At 44.0% G+C, this 14,030-nt stretch overlaps 1 protein-coding gene across 3 annotated transcripts in view; it reads left to right on the top strand.

The window, feature by feature from the left end:
* The window catches only part of LOC138246262 (BAR/IMD domain-containing adapter protein 2-like), a 284,522-nt gene that overhangs the window by 265,134 nt on the left and 5,358 nt on the right, over nt 1-14,030 (top strand). The gene's annotated exons all lie outside the window — the stretch shown is intronic.

Below are 14,030 nucleotides of genomic sequence, written 5' to 3'. Positions count from 1 at the left end.
TGGTTCTGAGAATTTTACTTGAACTTTATCAATTCTTATATTTTTCATCCTGGCATTTGTTTGCCATATTTCCTGTCTTTGGGAAAACATGTTATCTCAAGTGTTGGCATGTAACTCCATAAAATACCTGTGAACTTCCTTGCTTTGCTTCACTACCAGCACCTTATATTTTTGGAGTCTTCAGCACTAATCTCAAAAACAAAGTTGAGTGTTTGACATCACGCACTTTGACATGCCCCTTATGACATCACAGAAAGTGACCTAATGACACTCAGCATTGGTTGTCTGTCCAGGAAATGATATAATTGTTCTTGAGAGGCCTACAATAAAAGCAAGTTACCATAATAATAGAAAAGACACTAAAGTAGATAACACTATTTATGTTTTCATCCATATATATAGGATGCTGCATTGTATGCTGAGGTCTAGCAGTGAGCAGCAAAGGGGCATGCCATCATAGGCACAACGATCTAATGCTCAAGTACAATCATCATATTTCGAAACATAGGGCCTAATTACGAGACTGGCGGTCACTAGACCACCAGACTCCTGGTGGCGAGCCAGTCCGACCATCAAATTAAGAGTTTGGCAGTCGGACCGCCAAAAGACTGCTGTCTCTGCCAGGATCAGTGATGGTGGCACTGAAGTTAGCGCTGCCGTGTTGATTACAACTTGTCCTCTGTCAGCCTTTTTATGAAAGCCCTGAAAAGGCTGCCGGAGAAAAAGGACAGGGGGACACAGTGGGGCCCCTGCACTGCACATACCAATGGCATGGGCAGTGCAGGGGTCCCCCTGCCCAGCACAATTCAAATGCAACTTTCTCACTGGGCTGACCAGCGCAAACCTTGGTTTCTGCCGGTCAGCCCAATGGGATAGTTGTAATGGGGCCAGTGGTGAGGTTGCCAGCACCAAGGTGGTCTCTTTGTCAGGAGTTTAAGATGTTTCCGTCCGCCAAACTCCTAATGACCCCATAGTCTCAAATGTCTAGACATAAAGGGCCATATTTATACTTTTTGATGCAAAACTGCGCTAACGCAGTTTTGCGCCAAAAAAATTAGCGCCGGCTAACGCCATTCTGAAGCGCCATGCGGGCGCCGTATTTATTCAATGACGTTAGCCAGCGTTAGCCGCCGGCGCTGTCTGGTGTGCGTTGAAAAAAACGACGTACACCAGGCAGCGCCGGCGTAGGGGGAAAATGGCGTATGGGCGTCCACAAATGGTGCAAGCCAGGCTGAGGCAAAAAAATCACCACAACCCGATTTGCACCATTTTTTTACGACGCCCATCCCCCATTGAAATGACTCCTGTCTTAGCAAAGACAGGAGTCATGCCCCCTTGCCCAATGGCCATGCCCAGGGGACTTCTGTCCCCTGGGCATGGTCATTGGGCATAGTGGCATGTAGGGGGGCACAAATCAGGCCCCCATATGCCACAAAAAAAAAAAAAAATACTTACCTGGACTTACCTTAATGTCCCTGGGGTGGGTCCCTCCATCCTTGGGTGTCCTCCTGGGGTGGGCAAGGGTGGCAGGGGGTGTCCCTGGGGGCAGGGGAGGGCACCTCTGGGCTCATTCTGAGCCCACAGGTCCCTTAACGCCTGCCCTGACCCAGGCGCTAAAATCCGGCGCTAATGCAGGTTTTTTAGACCCGCCCACTCCCGGGCGTCATTTTTGCCCGGGAGTATAAATACGACGCATATGCATCGGAGTCTTTTTTTAAGACGGGAACGCCTACCTTGCATATCATTAACGCAAGGAAGGTGTTCACGCAAAAAAATTACGCTAACTCCATGAACTTTGGCGCTAGACGCGTCTAACGCCAAAGTATAAATATGGAGTTAGTTTTGCGTCGAATTTGCGTCGAAAAAAACGACGCAAATTCGGCGCAAACGGAGTATAAATATGCCCCAAAATCTAATGTTAAATCACATAATTATATGTCTTTCATATATTGAGCCAGAACCTCCTCTTTCCCATACTCAACATCTATTTGACCAGGTATAGCCTGACATGCCCTGGAACAGCCTCATAAAAGCATATGGACAGACGCTTCTCTATTTCAAAACCAGTCTGCACACAGGCTGCATGGACGCTAACCATGGATACAATGATGATGATGATTATTATTACTATTATTATTACTGACACTAATACTACTGCTACTACTACAGCTACTTCTACTTCTGATGATGATAATAATAATAATAATAATAATAATAATAATAATAATAATAATAATAATAATAATAATAATAAAACAGAAGCCACAGTGGAAACGCCTGTCACAAATGTTTTCTGGATCTGTTTGTGTTTTTGGTGATTTTTCGACAAGTGTAGGTAGAATATTTCTCTATGTATTTTTGTTTCCAGGTATGAAGAGCTGTATAAAAAACAGTTATTATTATTATATTTTATGATATATATATGGCACTACTAATAATAACTTTCATAAAAATGCATAGCTCTCTTTTTCACAAGTAAATTGCATTTTTACCAGTCTTGAGGCCTGCCCTCAACAGTTGCCCTATATTGCTTTAAAAAATAAAATCACACATCCTGTTGACTAACCTGCCTGAGACCCCATATGTCTTATGCAGCAGCACGTTTTAAAGCCTTTGGTGCTTTGGTCAGCACCACTCACTTTTTGGCATCCGCACAGTTCAGCATCCGCACTGAGAGACCCACCTTTGTGGCGCCAGGCTCCAGATAACGGTTCCCTTACTGAACTTGTGACTTGTCAGTTCATTGCTTTTTGCAACATTGCATTTAATCGCATAATGCTGGCTGAAAGCGAAACTGAAAGCTAACATTGTAAATGTTTGTCAGGAGCCAGGGCTTTCCTCAGTGCATCCAACATGAGCAGGCCACACTCTACAGTTAAATACTTGTTCTTCTTTTTTCAGAAATAAAACACGACACAGGCAGTCCTGTAAATGAGGGGTTACATGGACTCTACCAGGTGTAGCAAAGAGCAAGCCAGTTGCGACCCGGCAACCCCTAATTGACCTCCATGGCTCTGTTGGGAACAGCTTTGAATTTATGATCCAATTTCAGCTTTTTTAGGTTTGTTGCATGAATTATAAACACAACATTTCTCTGCAAAATGTTTGTAATAGACTCACATTACAAATAAATTAAAGAAAAACGGTATTTAAAGCAATCTGGTTAAGATTTATTCAAGGTGGTCAGGGCAAGACTGTGCGGAACAGAACTCGCCCTATCAAGGGGTACCAAAAGTCTGGGGCCCTGGGCCAGAGCCAACTTTGCCGATGCCTTAAAATATCTCTGCCTGCTCTGAGCAGGTGATAAATGGAAGAAGCTGAAGCCTTGTGGGGCACATGGTGGGAGACAGGGGTGGGGCGAGCATCAAACCACTGCAGAGGCCATGGGGGTGCTGTGGGGAACATTTATCGCCATGGAAGTAGGCCGAGTGGGGGCTAGGGTGAACTGCACTTGCACCTCAGCCCACATGTGATTTTTCTGGCCAGTATAATCGGGATTGGGAAAATCTGATGAGGGAACACCAGGATGGTTATAATTGTCTGGAATGGTATGCCATCAAGTAGTACCGCTATGCACAAATTATAATCAGAATCTCTGTAGGAAAAGCCCTAGACAGCTTTAAAACCACATTAAGAAATATGCATCCTGAAAGATAATGGGACATTTCAAATGGCCCCACCCCCCAGTCTGGACGATGGCACCTTTCCCATAGCCGCCAAGGTTTCAGATTGCTTATGTGTGACATTTTCATAAATTCAGTGTAATTATGAGGGACGTTCAATGACTATGAGTGACACTTTCTTGCAAGCAAAATCAGCAATGAAGAAGAGGGAAACAAATATCAGAAATGACACCCATTAAGTCACATTGGTTTACAATCGAGTGCCCATAGTGCAATGGTTCTTCATCTTTATATGTGTATTTATGAATAACACAGCTTTGTTGTAGTGTAGCAGAGAAGTCAAAATAAAAGCAATACATGCCAGTAAACTGATTCAGGCAGGGGACTCCCAATTGTTTAAGCAAAAATGGCTTTAGTTTGGCTGTCACCCATCTGAAATTTTTGTGGTTTAATACAAATTAATAGGAGAAATACAGTCTGTCGATTACGTTTTTAAGTTCTGTCTGTTCCATGTTCTAATTTTGGCAGCTGAATCAAAGTAAGTGCTGCACTCACCTGACATTTTGTCCAAAAGTGCAGCACTTCCGTACTTGGTGCAATGCAGTTGAGCTGCTTTTGGACCGTCAGGGCTGGCAGGACGAGAGTGTCCTGCCCTGTCCTGGCAGGAGTGGCGAAGTCCTGTTTGAGCTGTCAGCTGGCCAGAGTACTCTGTGCTCAGCTCAGCCTGGACCAGTCAGAACAGGCAGGCGGGACATGAAGGGATGGTGAAACCATTGATGTCCGGAGGCTGGTGCTGCAGCAGGTGGGCCCACAGAGAGCGGCAACATGTTTTAAGGTGACAGCATCGGGCTAAGCACCCTCTGACCACCATGGGCACACGTAGCACGACTTGACAGGCTGAGAAAAAGTTGGATCCAGGCTGGAGCTGCTGCGCTAAGACCAATAACTGTGGAGTGCGCCTTATGCCTTGAAAATAACAGAAGGTGCCACTGACTCCACTTGCGCTGGGTCTGGCGTGCACCTTCTGCGTTGTTTGTTGCAAAGTAGATTCTGTCCCCATCTCCTGCTGAAATAGATCAGATTCACATGCCCCAGAGTCTGTGACCTGTCCTGGCTACAGCAGACTTGTTTATTTTCTCAGCCCTCTTCCGGCCCTTGTGAAAACTATGTATTCCAGGCACAGTTGATACATCACCATATAGCCATGATTACCCTGAAGATGGCAGCTGAGGGTGCCGAGCTGCACAGCTAATTAAATTGCCTGCGGCAGGCAGCAACTCAGCAAGCATCCAAAGCATTTTTGTTAATTATTATGCAGCGCCTCGTGGCACATTCTGGGGCATATTTATACTCCGTTTGCGCCAAATTTGCGTCGTTTTTTTCGACGCAAATTCGGCGCAAAACTAACGCCATATTTATACTTTGGCGTTAGACGCGTCTAGCGCCAAAGTATGAGTAAAGAGCGTCATTTTTTTGCTTGAACGCCTTCCTTGCGTTAATGAGATGCAAGGTAGGCGTTCCCGTCCAAAAAAATGACTGCGACGCAAATGCGTCGTATTTATACTCCCGGGCAAAAATCACGCCCGGGAGTGGGCGGGGCAAAAAACCCTGCATTTGCGCCTCTTTTTAACGCCTGGGTCAGGGCAGGCGTTAAGGGACCTGTGGGCTCAAAATGAGCCCACAGCTGCCCTCCCATGCCCCCAGGGACCCTCCCTGCCACCCTTGCCCACCCCAGGAGGACACCCAAGGATGGAGGGACCCACCCCAGGGACATTCAGGTAAGTTCAGGTAAGTATAAAAAAAAAAAAAATTATATATTTTTTTTGGCATAGGGGGGCCTGATTTGTGCCCCCCTACATGCCACAATGCCCAATGACCATGCCCAGGGGACATAAGTCCCCTGGGCATGGCCATTGGGCAAGGGGGCATGACTCCTATCTTTACTAAGACAGGAGTCATGTAAATGGCGTCTGGGCGTCGTTAAAAATGGCGCAAATCGGGTGGAGGCGATTTTTTTGCGTCAACCTGACTTGCACCATTTTTAAGACGCCCTAACGCCATTTTTCCCTACGCCGGCGCTGCCTGGTGTACGTGGTTTTTTTCCACGCACACCAGGCAGCGCCGGTCTGCTAGCGCCGGCTAACGCCATTCAATAAATACGGCGCCCGCATGGCGCTTCAGAATGGCGTTAGCCTGCGCAAAAATTTTTGACGCTAAACTGCGTTAGCGCAGTTTAGCGTCAAAAAGTATAAATACGGGCCTCTATTCGGAAGAGCTACAAATGCATGACTAAGGGCCTCATTACGACGTTGGTGGTCTCACCACGGGACCACCAATGCCGTTGAGAGGAAGCCATTATCACACTGGTGGTGCCACCCAATCATATTACAATCTTCCTGCGGGGCTGGCCGGTATGAACAGTGCTACAGTATTGTTCTCGGCTCCCTTAAGGTAGCTAAGGCTAATACTGTAGGACTACAGCACCCTCAGAATGCACACACTGCGCATTCTGAGGGTGCTTGCAGGGGGGCCTCTGCACTGCCCATTCCATGGGCATGGGCAGGGGCAGAGCAGGGGCCTCCCTGTTGCCACCGGCACTGGCTTTCTGCCAGCCTTTACGTGGTGGGGTGACCATCATGGAAAGGCTGGCAGAAAGCTGAGTTGTATTCAGCACGGCAGCGCTGCACTTTATACTACTCAGACCACTGTTGTAATGTGGTGGTTGGATCGCCTGGAGTGCAGCAGTCACAGCGAGCCTGTCGGTCCTCGGAACGCCAGACTCATAATGAGATTCTAAGGCCCATATTTATACTTTTTTAGCGCCGCATTTGCGTCAATTTTTGACGCAGAAACGGCGCAAACTTGCAAAATCCAATTGTATTTTGTAAGTTTGCACCATTTTTGCGTCAAAAAGCAGCGCAAATGCGGCGCAAAAAAGTATAAATATGGGCCTAAGCGTTTTAGTGCGGTGATGCGGACACTAGCACCAAAAAGTGTTAGTCTAAACCCTGATGCATGGCACTTGACAGGGCTGCTTTCCTCAAACAGATTTGAACCTCTCAAGTTCCTTTTAGCTCCTATTGTTTTTCACTATTTCACTTCCCTCTTGTTGTTTTACTGTTTGTCATAAAGTTAAATTTTTGTTTTTTGGCCATCCTTTACTCAGAAAGGAGACCCTTTGCTTGTAAGTCTGTTTTTTTTTTTAACCTATTACAGATATTTTAGGATTTATTGTGATCGTCTACGTTCCACTAAAAGTGCTCCTCGTGTGTTTTTATGAAAGGCAAAAGCATTTTGCTCTCAAGCAACAAGAGTTGCACATTTGAATTTAACAATGTGCGGCTCAGATTTTTAGTTCTCGCTTTGTGCTTTCTAAATCATTTCTGGTGTTAAAAAATAAACTTATAAGAACGCCATCAACATCCAACTTTTCTAACCTTTTTGCTAAGCCACAGTAAATATTTTTAAAATATGAAGGTAATCTTACTTAAAGCTCAATTAATTGTTTTATTTGTTCATCTAATTTTCTCTCGCTGGAGACTGGCTGGAGCAGAAAATGTCATAAGTGAAGTGTGAAGTAAGTTGTGTGCAGCAACCACGTGCGCTGTACAAACAACATTTAAGTGGTGAATTTAGAAATTATATGTAGATATTCCCTGTGAATTTCGTTTAGCAGTCTGGAAACCCATTTTCTTACTTGCACTATGGCATATGGCGCCTTTGCTATGCCACTGCATCATTGGTCATAGTTTGGTCCAAATACTAACCTGGCAGAGTAGAAGGGGCTGAAGTCAATGATTATGGCAGGTCCTGCTGTACATGCAGCTCCACGTTGGGTGGGTGCTGGGTAGGGGGAGAAGTGAAAAAAAAACAGGGGGGTCATTCTGACCCTGGCGGTAAAATCCGCCAGGGCCAACGACCGCAGGAGCACCGCCAACAGGCTGGCGGTGCTCCCATGGGCATTCTGACCGCTGCTGTACAGCCGCGGTCAGAAACGGAAAACCGGCGGTGTACCGCCGGTTTCCCGCTGCCCTGGGGAATCCTCCATGGCGGCGCAGCTTGCTGCGCCGCCATGGGGATTCCGACCCCCATACCGCCATCCTGTTCCTGGCGGTTTTGGCCGCCGGGAACAGAATGGCGGTATGGGGTGTCATGGGGCCCCTGGGGGCCCCTGCAGTGCCCATGCCAATGGCATGGGCACTGCAGGGGCCCCCGTAACAGGGCCCCACAAAGATTTTCAGTGTCTGCCATGCAGACACTGAAAATCGCGACGGGTGCAACTGCACCCGTCGCACCCCTTCCACTCCGCCGGCTCCATTCGGAGGCGGCATCCTCATGGAAGGGTGTTTCCCGCTGGGCTGGCGGGCGGCCTTCTGGTAGTCGCCCGCCAGCCCAGCGGGAAACCCAGAATACCTGCGGCGGTCTTTTGACAGCGCAGCGGTATTCTGGCGGTCCCAGCCAGGCCGGCGGCTTCCGCTGCCGGCCCGGGTCAGAATGACCCCCAAGTGTCTCCAATCTCACCAGTTACATACACTGCCTCTGTTTCCTGCTGCACACATTTGGAAAGCACCTGTTTCTGTCACATTCACTGAAAACATTCTTTGAGACAGTGGGGTAATTTCTCTCAGGTTATCTCACTGATGCTGCAACTTTTTCATCCTATGCTTGCCTTGCTGGCTGTGATTGTATTAATCAGTTGCTTCGGGGTCTAGGTATTTTCAAAGAGAGGAGATATCTCAGTTTTGGTCCACAATTGTTAAGCTATTATTACTGAACAACTGTAGTGGTGTGTAGTGTGGTTGTTGATTTGTGTCTTTACTCGACCTCTTTGTAATGCATTCTGTGAACTTTGTTTTCAAAGTTACATTTAGGAACTAAGAGGAAGATGATTCTACCTAGTTGTCCACAGATTCACTTCGATGTGGCGCAAATGAGAAGATTGACTTTCATTCATGGGTTTGAACAATCATCTAGTTCAGTGCTTCCCAGGCTTTTTAGATCCAGTTTTCAGAATGACAAACTTTGACAACCCACCTAGCTTTAATGGACCTTAGGCAGGTGATTTTCTATTGTTGTAGTAGCCCTGCTTTCAAAATGCTGTGAATTACCAAAATAACACATTCTTTACAATGTTCTGCATTGTTCTCTAACAGCAATTGTGTGTAAATGTCAGAACCTTGACCACCCTTCGATATATCTTTATCTATATATCTTGGACTGTGGCCAAGACATTGATCTACTCATAAAAGTGGGAAAAAGTGAACTGCACTGGAGCTGGAACACCTTTCAGAGTGGTTTGGTGGCCCATGGCACCTGTTCACTAAAATCACAAGGCTTCTGGTCTTAGTGTTGATACTAGTGATTTTAGCATGTTTAAAACAAATCTTTTGGAGCAAAGAATGGGGTAGGACCTTATATCCTTTTTGTGTTAAAACGAAGCCCAGAGGTGCATCTTGGAATATATACATACATACATGCATACATGCATGCATTCATACACAAACACACACATCTGTATGTATTACATGTATACATATATATATACATATCCACTGCACTTTATTGCATAGCGATTTAATGCCATTGTGCACACCTATTGGGGTCTTAAAACACGGGGAACCACATGTAGATGTAAGAAGAATTTGCCAGTTCTGCTGTTCCAAATACATCCGAATATATGAAAAGCACCTGCAAGGATAGCCTTGTGGAAGGGCATAGTCAAGCTCTTTTCTGATGTAGTAAATCCAGGTTTGAGGGACTGCATTTGAATCATTGATCCAGGGGTCCAGATAAACCCAGTCATCAAATGGGAGGCAATATTAATGTCACTAAGGAACCAGCTAACTCCCATCCAACAGTCCATGGTGGGTTCACTACAGAATAAAAATCAATGGTTCACACAATCTCTAAAGCAACAAAGGCAATAGCTCAACAAATCAACAAGACTCCTAAAGAAACAACACATGGACATCTGCCAACTTGGCACCTTTCATAAACTAAGAAATAAATACAAGAAGGCACACCTAGGCCAGGAATAGATCAAAGTTGTTGAGGCGTGCAAACAAAAGAACAGCTGTCCCCTGTAGTCCATTGTCAATCAACTGGAGAGTGGGGCCGTAGAAACCCTAAGTAACACTGTGCCAGAGGTGAAGTGGATCGAGTATATCTCCAAACTGTATGACTGTCAGGAAGCAGCAGAACTCAGTTCTTTCTTAAACTATGAGCCAAATCCCTTATCCTTTGAAGGTCAAAAGATCAAAGGACAACTTCGACACTGCAGAACTAAGGGGGCCCCTGGTCCAAACGGCCTCCCCCTGGAAGTCTTAAATAACAATTCTGACTTATGGTCTGACCAGCTCAGTAATATATTCAGTGCCTACATCACAGAAAAAAAAAATCCTGATTCTTGGAAAGGGGCAATTTTCCATCCAATTTACAAGAAGGGCCCCTATGGGAACCCACACATCTATTGTTTCATCGCATTGCTTGACACAGATGCAAAAATATTTGTGAGTTGCTTGTTAGAGGAACTGAAAGACTGGGCAACCTCACTGAGCACTTCTGATAACCTGATAGCACTAGCCATGTTGGCTGAAAAATATGCAAAAAAGAAATAGCTTTGTGCACCTGCTTTATGGACCTATCTAAAGCTTTCTACTCTGTGGAACGGCAAAGACTGTGGAGGAAGGTAGTAGATCTCAATATCCCACCAAAATTGCTAGGAGGAATACAACTTTTATATTCTGACAAGGGTCAATTAAAATTCAGATAGAAAGAGGTGTTGAGCAAGGCTGTGTACTAGCCCCGATGTTCTTCAACTTATATCTGGCAGATCTGTGCACACAACTTCCAGTTCCCATCCCCCCAAACTGGGCCATCAACTTCTAATATCATTATTATATGTAGACAACATCATCCTATTGAATCATTCAGGCACGGGGCTTCAAAAATGTCTAAACACCCTTGATCAGTATTGTAGAACAAACATGCTGTTGGTATGCCTGGAAAAAAGCCAAGGTAGTCATCTTTGGCAAGAAAAAACAGTGGCTCTGTGGCAACCAACATATGGGTAGAAGTAGTAGATACAAATACCTTGGTGTCTGGTTGCAGGAACAGTGGTCTCATGGCTTGCACTTAAACACCTTGAAAGCCAGAATGGCATCCCAACTTGCATCTCTTAAAAATCTGTCAATGAGTTTGCTAAGCCCAACCTGGAGCCCACTCCTCAAGGTGATTAAGGCAAAGTTATTGCCCTCCCTAGCATATGGTCTGGAAACGTATCCTGGCAAGTTTAACGATTTCATGAACATTGCCCAGAGTAAAGTTTTTCGCTTTCTTTTCCATCTGCCATACAGTTCTTCACCGACACAAATCAGATTGGAATTCAGGCTACAAGACCAAGCTTTGGTACAGGAGAGGTCTGTCCTCAAATATGCATCTCTGCTAAGACAGTTACACCCGAACACAATAAAAGCGTTGATCTGGCAGGAAACAGGCCTGAATTTGCCAGAGGTCTCAAATATATGGTCAGATAAAAATTGGCTTGGCAATTAAGCATCTACAGGTAGAAGAGCTGTGGAAAATAACCTTACTGCATAAACTATTCAAGCAACTATTAAATAAACAAATTAAGTGGCTATTGTGGAGTAAGGACAAAGAAAGCTCAGACTGCGATCCCATTCATGGATCACTATTAACACATACAAAGCTCCAACAGCACAGTCATACCTGTCAGAAGTATTTAAAAAGTCTCTAAAAACGATGGTGCTGCACACCAGATTTGGTCTACACCCCACATTGGATGCAGTTCCAAAATGGCTCAAATCCTCAAACAACCGGAGATGCAGGCCATGTGCATACCCCCGGGAAGACTTCTAACACGTTCTATGCATATGCCCCACACGGTTACCCTGGCAGAAACTGTACCTCAAAAACAGTTTTAACTCCAATGGCATCAAATCATGCCGACAAGCTATCCTATTTTGTCTCAAAGGGTTGGAACCTCAACACATGGCATGCATGGCAACATTCATTTTGAATGCGGAACACCTTTTAAAGCATGCACCAAACAACCGTGAAAGTTGATTGAGCTATTAGTTTATGATTAATGAATATTGTCAGCTTTATTTTACAAGATCAGCTAGATGCAGAAATTTAAGGACAGCATGGAGCTGGAGGGGACAGATTCTGTTATTGCCCTTGGGATGATATACACAACATAATTTCAAATGGGGGTCCAACAATTTATCATGGTGTTAGTGCTTTAAAATCTATGAGAATTTTAAATTCCAGTAGGATGATTTTTAGTGTTTTTAGATGATAACGCTTTTATGCTTGTTGCTGATTGCAATTATTTTTTATTAATTATGCAATAAAGTATTAATCAATCAAGAGTCATTGGTTTTATTTTTTGTATACATTTTTAACTGTGTCTTCTTCTTATTGTAACTCACTGGCACTTTTGCTCAGCTACGGGCCTATATGTACAAATTGCATTTTAATGCTTAGTGGCCTTGTGCTACTATGCATGCTCATTGGGGTTTAAAAGATCTTAAAATCTTGGATCCACACGTGAATGTTTGAAGAAATTGCACTGTATTGCTTCATATGCTTTGGTTTGCATTCAGCCATTCCAGGAATCAGTATGACAGGTTGTATGCACTTTAAAGTGTAGAACACAAGTTCCTTTGATGAGTGGCCTACAAAGGTCATACAACCTTTCCAAATTGACTTTATGTGTCTTAAGTGCAATTGTAAAATTATATCGGTCCTGTTGCCCTTCGACTAGTGGAATAGGAATCTGCAGACAATTTGCATGAACTATTCAGGACCCAGGTGTATGATATTTGCACATTCGTAATTTTTTACCTGCATGATATTAATGGCTATTGATCACTTGCCTTTTTAGTATGATTTGTTTTTGTACTTTTATGATCCCTGGCAATCAAAATAACGTTTTATGAATTAATTAATTAATATATGTGGCTGTGTGTGTGTGTGTGTGTGTGTGTGTATGTATGTATCACAAACTCTGCCCAGGGGCATTGGAGTGCTTTGCATGAGCCCCAGATAAAGTATTTTTCATTTTATTTTAAGCTCAGGAGATTAAGGGATTTTCCGAGATCCAAAACCAGGACTCAAACCTGGTTCCCCAGACCTAAAGTCGGCATCCTTGGCTCTTGGGCCACAGAATATTTCTCAATTTATGTGTGAAAGTCATACACAGGTGGGATGATTGTGTTTGTTAACTAATAGTGAGCATGTTCTCTGTTGAAATGCCTTTGTGTAGTAAAGGAATATTTACAAGGTTTTTTTTAAAACTGGACATAGAGACATAGTTCAGCACCTTTTCACCGGTGGTGTTCGGACAATGTTCAGAGTGGAGGCGCTGACATCAATGTTACATCACTGAAGTCATGGAGATTGTGTACAATCCAACCTTCACATAAAGTGTAGCAAATGTCTTCAGCAGGAGAGTGGTAAAGGTGTATTATGTAGCTAGTGAGGCATTTAGGAGCACATTGTTGCAAATATATTACTAAAAGACAATGCAGTAGCGCATAGTCATTTATAGACAACACATTTCCCATTGAAATGGCCACTAAATTTGCACAGACATGCAGGTTTACAAAAAAAAACGATATAATATATAAATAATAATGTATGGAAAATGGGTTTCAGCTAATATGTATCATTTGCACATCACGAAGTAAAAGTTTCTTGATTTGTTTTGATCCTATTAAAACCTTTGTTTCCTTCACACTTCAGAAATACAAAAAATGTGCTTCATTTTTGCATTACTACCTCAATATATTTTGAAATAAGTGTGCAATTAATTTACAGGTACTCACATTTTATTGTGTTACACAAATTATACCTTAAAGTGTTTCCTTTCACACTCCCTGTATTCCAGCAGGATCGTCACATAGTTCATTTTAAAAGCTCCTCTCACCTTGCAGTCAGATAAAGTAAACATCCATCCCTGTGTAAAAAGAATAAGCAGCATTTTGTCAGAAGACATAGCCTGACATTAGACCCCTGTCTTTGAAGCACAGAAAAAGTGATAAGATAAGTACAAAATAAATTGACATCTTTATTGGTTTTTCATGACCCACCAGAATTCAGCTGGTGACTTCCAGTGTGTCGAGATCCACAGATTAGGAAATGCTAATTGTCCCTCCATCATTCATTTTATGGTCTGGCTTGACAGTATGAACTGTTGCTAGACAGTTCTGTGAGCATCAATAGAGAGGGGCTTTGATTCCGCCCACATGCTGTGAGCCAGGAGTACATATTTGATTGGGCAAAAGTTGTATGCTTCCACAAAAACGTGCATGCCCTCCACTCAGCTGTGATTGTTTTGTTTATCCAGCTGCCTGAGGCTAAGCCTTCAGGGGCACACACATG

The sequence above is a fragment of the Pleurodeles waltl genome, chromosome 7 (assembly GCF_031143425.1).
Source record: "Pleurodeles waltl isolate 20211129_DDA chromosome 7, aPleWal1.hap1.20221129, whole genome shotgun sequence".
In the NCBI taxonomy this organism is placed as follows: domain Eukaryota; kingdom Metazoa; phylum Chordata; class Amphibia; order Caudata; family Salamandridae; genus Pleurodeles; species Pleurodeles waltl.
The sequence above is the reverse complement of the archived record's forward strand: the minus strand, read 5'-3'. Positions and strand labels throughout refer to the sequence as shown.